The sequence below is a fragment of the Microtus pennsylvanicus genome, chromosome 16 (assembly GCF_037038515.1).
Source record: "Microtus pennsylvanicus isolate mMicPen1 chromosome 16, mMicPen1.hap1, whole genome shotgun sequence".
In the NCBI taxonomy this organism is placed as follows: Eukaryota; Metazoa; Chordata; class Mammalia; order Rodentia; family Cricetidae; genus Microtus; species Microtus pennsylvanicus.
In genome coordinates, this window is record NC_134594.1 from 29,828,658 (window position 1) to 29,835,432 (window position 6,775).

A 6,775-nucleotide genomic window follows, 5' to 3' on the forward strand; every position below is an offset into this window, starting at 1 on the left:
ATAGTTAGTATGTCATCCCTTTATCCAGTGACTGTGTTATATAGTTAGTATGTCATCCCTTTATCCAGTGACTGTGTTATATAGTTAGTTAGTATGTCATCCCTTTACCCACTGACTGTGTTATATAGTTAGTTAGTATGTCATCCCTTTACCCAGTGACTGTGTTATATAGTTAGTATGTCATCCCTTTACCCAGTGACTGTGTTATATAGTTAGTATGTCATCCCTTTATCCAGTGACTGTGTTATATAGTTAGTATGTCATCCCTTTATCCAGTGACTGTTTTATATAGTTAGTATGTCATCCCTTTACCCAGTGACTGTGTTATATAGTTAGTATGTCATCACTTTACCCAGTGACTGTGTTATATAGTTAGTATGTCATCCCTTTATCCAGTGACTGTGTTATATAGTTAGTATGTCATCCCTTTATCCAGTGACTGTGTTATATAGTTAGTATGTCATCCCTTTACCCAGTGACTGTGTTATATAGTTAGTTAGTATGTCATCCCTTTACCCAGTGACTGTGTTATATAGTTAGTATGTCATCCCTTTATCCAGTGACTGTGTTATATAGTTAGTATGTCATCCCTTTATCCAGTGACTGTGTTATATAGTTAGTATGTCATCCCTTTATCCAGTGACTGTGTTATATAGTTAGTATGTCATCCCTTTATCCAGTGACTGTGTTATATAGTTAGTATGTCATTCCTTTACCCACTGACTGTGTTATATAGTTAGTATGTCATCCCTTTATCCAGTGACTGTGTTATATAGTTAATATGTCATCCCTTTATCCAGTGACTGTGTTATATAGTTAGTTAGTATGTCATCCCTTTATCCAGTGACCGTGTTATATAGTTAGTTAGTATGTCATCCCTTTATCCAGTGACTGTGTTATATAGTTAGTTAGTATATCATCCTTTTATCTGTTACACCTTTTAAAACTATTCCCCCCTGCCGGACGGTGGTGGCACACACCTTTAATCCAGCACTCGGGAGGCAGAGGCAGGCGGATCTCTGTGAGTTCGAGACCAGCCTGGTCTACAAGAGCTAGTTCCAGGACAAAAAGCTACAGAGAAACCCTGTCTCAAACAATTTTTAAAAAAATAAAAAATAGGCCGTTCTCCTGCACGGGAGGCAGCCATGGCGCCCAGCCAGAATGGCTTGATCTTGAAGCCCCACTTCCACAAGGACTGGCAGCGGCGAGTGGACACTTGGTTCCACCAGCCGGCATGCAAGATCCGCAGGCGCAAGGCCCGGCAGGCGAAAGCGCGCCGCATTGCCCCGCGCCCCGCGTCCAGACCCATCAGGCCCATCGTGAGGTGCCCCACAGTGCGCTACCACACCAAGGTCTGAGCTGGCCGGGGCTTCAGCCTGGAGGAACTCAGGGTGGCTGGTATCCATAAGAAGGTTGCTCGCACCATCGGCATCTCCGTGGACCCAAGGAGGCGAAACAAGTTCACAGAGTCCCTGCAGGCCAACGTGCAGCGCCTGAAGGAGTACCACTCCAAGCTCATCCTCTTCCCCAGGAAGCCTTCCGCTCCAAAGAAGGGAGATAGTTCGGCTGAAGAACTTAAATTGGCCACTCAGCTAACAGGACCTGTGATGCCCATCCGGAATGTTTATAAAAAGGAGAAAGCCAGAGTCATCACAGAAGAAGAGAAGAACTTCAAGGATTTTGCCAGTCTTCGCATGACCCGGGCCAATGCCCAGCTCTTTGGCATCCGAGCAAAGAGGGCAAAGGAAGCTACAGAGCAGGATGTTGAGAAGAAAAAGTGATGTGCTTTTGGAATATTGCAATAAATTTTCCATAAAGCAAAAAATAAATAAATAAATAAATACAAAAATATTCCCCTAATGTAGTAATTTTTGTGTTCTCATGTTTTTGTGGGCAGGAAACATTAAAATTCTTACTGATTTGTTTTTATAATTTCTCGTATTACTTCTGAGTTTCTGCTGGTGTTTCAGCTCCAGAGAGCTGAAAAAAATATTCAAATGTGTTTTCCCCTGTGTGTGTATGCATATAAGTTGTATGAATAGATAAATGTGAATATGCATATTTATTTATACATAAACATACATGTGTAGTCATACTCTTTAATCCAGAAGATCAATGTCTTGGTGTACGGTACAATATATCTAGGGCAGCTTTTGTGAGTCACTGGGATACTGAGCCACCAGAATTCAGATCTTTGACTTGCATTTGTGCCAAGTGATATGATTAAGCCAAGACTATTCAACCCAAGCCCCAGTGAGTCATTCCAAACCCTTGAATCATACTGGCTGATCTGACAAAGTTTCTGCTGAATTATTGCCTTGGGGATTCTTTGCATGGCTGGTTGCATGAAGGATGTCTTGAAGCTGTGTGATTTATGGCCCTTCCTCGTCTAAGTGCATGTCTGACCCAGTGGGCACACCCCTGACATCTCCACAGAGAAGAAATATGCTTGCCATTATACATTGTTAGGTCCAAATTGGTTCTAAAGCTTAGGTAATTAGAGGAGAGTGTATAGTATACTCCAATCATGGGGGGGCGGCGTGTGTGTATGTGTGTGCGTACGTGCGTGTGCACACACATGCATGTAGATTTCCTCTGTGTATAGGATAAGATGAAGCTATAGATTAAAATACGGAGATATAGAAAAGTATATAGACACAAAATAGAAAACTTATATTGAGAGGTAGAGTATGGCAAATACTTCCCCCGCTTATTCTTTTATAACTTCTGAATTTTGTTTAATGGGTTTGAATGATCTTTTCTTTTTTTTTTTTTTTTTTTTTTTTTGGTTTTTCGAGACAGGGTTTCTCTGTGGTTTTGGAGGCTGTCCTGGAACTAGCTCTTGTAGACCAGGCTGGTCTCGAACTCACAGAGATCCGCCTGCCTCTGCCTCCCAAGTGCTGGGATTAAAGGCGTGCACCACCACCGCCCGGCATTGAATGATCTTTTCATAAATAATTTTTATAATAAAAATAAATTCCTAGAACCAGGCGGCTCTGGGAATAAATAAAATAAACAAATAAAAATAAGTCCCTATTTCTATTTACTTATTTTTTTAGTTGTCAATTTCTTATAAATATATATCAATTGTATATGGTAATAGGTTTCATTATGACATTTTCACACATGTACATAATATATTCATGAATGCACACACACCGTTACCTTTTTGGGGACCCTCTCACACTAATCCCAGTTCTCTCCCCGCCTGTCTCTCTTCTATTCTGATGTCTTTGTACATGTGTGACCGTGTGAGTCTCTTCAGAGTTGTTTACAGGAACATGGACACCTTACCAGTGGCTCTGCCTCTGAAAAGGCTTTTTTTTTCTCCTACTCCCGCCCCTCAAACGAACCATTACCTGCATGTCAACCCTGAGAGAGGAAGGGAGCCCCTGGAGCCCCTCCTCATCGCCTGACGGGGTGTCAGTGGTCCCAATTTTGTGCATGCAACCACAGCTGCTCCGAGTCATGTTCCGCCTGGAAATCGGCATTCCACACCCTCCCCCACCATCCTTCCGCTCTCACATTCTTTCTGCAGTGTTCCCTGAGCCTTCCGGGGGTGATACAAACGCCTCACTGAGGTCTGAGTGCTCAACTGTCATTAATTCTGAGTACTCTAGCCAGTTCTGAGTCTGCGTAGGCACTGCTTACCTCTGCAAAATAAACAAATAAATAAAAAAAAAGCTTCTCTGACTGACGCAGGCGGCAGCACCATCTGTGGTCATAACCGGAGTGATTCAGAAGGCAATTTGACAGCCATGTCATTTCCATAAAGCAAAATAACAGCAGCCACTTCCACACTGGGACCTATGACCATGCTGGTCACTAAAATAGTGGCATTTAAGTTCAAGAATTTCATGGATGGTACAGCAGTATTTTCTTGCTGTAACAACTTCGCTGGGGAAGCCCTCTCTTGCCGGAGCAGGACTGTCAATTTGGGGAAACCTTTCCCTAGAGCAGTGCTATAAGCTCTGCTGCACTTACTGTGGCCTTTACTATTCCCTGACTCCTGACTGCCAGGATCCCTTTCCTTCTGAGCTGTGATACTTCCACTAACTCTATAGTCTATGCTAGCCTTGAACTCACTGCATATCCTAAACTGGCCTTGAATTTGTGACAATATTCCTGCTTTAGCATCCCAAGTGTTCCACCATGCCCATATTTTTTTTATCATTATCTTAGTATTTGGTATCTTAGATGGCTTTGTGTGTGTGTGTGTGTGTGTGTGTGTGTGTGTGAGAGAGAGAGAGAGAGAGAGAGAGAGAGAGAGAGAGAGAGAGAGAGAGAGAGACAGAAAGACAGAGACTCTAAGTAGCCTGGGCTGGCCTTAATCCCAGAGATCTACCTGTCTCTGCCTTCCAAGTGCTGAAATTAAAAGTTTAAGCCATTACATCTAACTGTAAATGGCTTTTTAATTGATACTCTTTTAATTAAAAATATATTTACTTAGGAGCATTCAAAACATCAACAGAACAACTGCATGTTTTCTGGGCAACTACAGAGTAATACTCAGATCACAGAACACCAGTTATTGCGTATAAACCCCACCAGATACAACTGATTTGTGCTGTGCACCAACACGAACTCCCTTTAAATTTCCCTGCACACTTTAGTAGACAAGGTGGATGGCTCTTGATAGGATGGGGATATCTACAGGTGTATTTGATAGTGATAAAGATATCCTACTGTTTCTATGGAGACTAGCTAAGCCTGCCTCCTTGCTCAGCTGCATATACGTTGACCTCCCAGTACATAATAACCCCACCTCCTCGTTCAGCTCTGTGAAATAGCACCACCTCTCTGTTCAACTGTTTATAATAAACAGACTGAGCATTTGGGGTGCTGCGGGCTTCTCCATCAGAGAGTCCAGTCTACCCCATCCCATCTTTTCTGTCTGTGTGTTTCTGTCCTTGTTTCATTCCCTCGATGCCTGAGTCAGGTCACATCCCTGGGAGCTGTGTGAGGACACCCTTCTTACTGCGTGAGGCTTGTCTCTATCTCTGTGGCAGCAGTTCCTGTCCATCCTCCGCTGCAGTGTTGCCCCCAGCTCACCCAGCAACATGGCCAATGGATTAAGCAGAGTGTTCTTTAATTTGGGGCAATGCTCAGAAAAGAGGCAAAGCAAGGTGCGTGAGACCTATGGGGCTTCCTTTTTGTTTCCTTTGAGAGGGATCTAGGCTTCCATTTCTCTTTCATAACAAACCTTGTCTGCCTTTGCAGATAATTTCCCCTTGTTCTTTAGCAGGCATGGTCCTTCACCTCTCTGAGCACAATTTAGGAAACTCTGAAGCTGGACAAAGCGGCCGGTCCTTCTTCTTATTCCCCGCAGCAGGTCTCCACAAAGATTGTGTGTTATGACATGTTTCCTGTCTTAAGTTCTCCTTGGGCCAGGTGTAGGGTTTTGTCAACAAGTCATAGAGTTGTCCATTGTCCCTTTGGTCCCCACTCGCCCTGGGGCTATCCCTATGGAACCCAATGCACTACAACACCTATAAGAACAGAACCAGATGCCAAGGGCGTTATATTTTTACAAGAACTTTGGCATTTCTTTCAGAACCAGAACACGTAGAACGTGAAGTAGGAAACCCTCCGGTTATGCTTTTCAGAATCCTGGCCTGAGCCATGCATGAAGCACACATGTATGAATGTGTATCTCTAGAGAGGGCTGGTGGCCAGAGGCTCTTGGGCTGAGGGCAAGGGGAAGAGTTCATTAGTCTAATGTGTTCGTGTGACATTCCAACACAGACTCAATATCTCCTAGCTGGCTTTGTTTCAAGTTTGTCCTGTGTAAAAAGTCAAAATCCCATTTACTCGTTTCTCAGGAAAGGCAACTATTTTCCACTAAGCTACTGGGCCTAAGCCCTGCCTGGTATACGTATGTTCACCTGGGGTTTGGCAGCCTTCCGTTTTAGTTTGTCATGCTCTGACCTAGTTGAGAGCTAGGATTTTTCACAATCAGGCTGTGTCTTGTGCATGACTTCCGACATAGGCATGACGCTTACCCTACTTACTCTACCCTCACTGTCCTTCTGGGCTGGCTGAACCACTGCCCTTTCTCGCACAACTGCACAGGAATGTCTTTGTTCTCTTTGTACCCCTTTCTTCCCTCACAGTCCTCTGTGCTATTGCTGACTACATTTTTTTTTCTCTCCCCGATGGCAGCAGATGTGGAGTTAACCTGAACTCCACCCTACCGCAGCTCTAACATTGGTGCCCATCCTCATCTCCCTGTGTCAGCCTTTGGACAAGCCCATGCATCCTTTCACAGATTCTGTTCATGTGCATAGTCCCCACTGCCGCTGAAGAAGGTGTGTGATCCAAACCACCTGCCATTAATCCTGACTGGATCAACACAACACTATCCCTGGTCCAGGAACAACCAACCCCGCTGTAAACTCTCCCATTTCCCTACACCTGCTTAGTGTTTACTGATGTGGGATTCCCCTCTGTATACTGTGAATACCACAGTAAAAAAATCTGTTTGGGCCGGGCGGTGGTGGTGCACGCCTTTAATCCCAGCACTCAGGAGGTAGAGGCAGGTGGATCTCTGTGAGTTCGAAACCAGCCTGATCTACAAGAGCTAGTTCCAGGACAGGCTCCAAAACCACAGAGAAACCCTGTCTCAAAAAACCAAAAAAAAAAATCTGTTTTGGGCCTGTGATAGCATAGAGCAGAACTAGGTGGGGAAAACTAAACTGAATGCTGGGAGAAAGAGGGCAGAATCAGGAGAAGCCATGTCACCCCACCAGAGATAGATGTCAGTCAGAATCTTCTG

The 6,775-nt window shown here is 44.2% G+C and overlaps 1 pseudogene; it reads left to right on the top strand.

Annotated features, from left to right (window-relative positions):
- The first annotated feature begins 1,135 nt into the window (after positions 1 to 1,135).
- On the top strand, positions 1,136 to 1,849 carry LOC142836388 (large ribosomal subunit protein eL13 pseudogene; annotated as a pseudogene).
- The last annotated feature ends 4,926 nt before the right edge of the window (positions 1,850 to 6,775 follow it).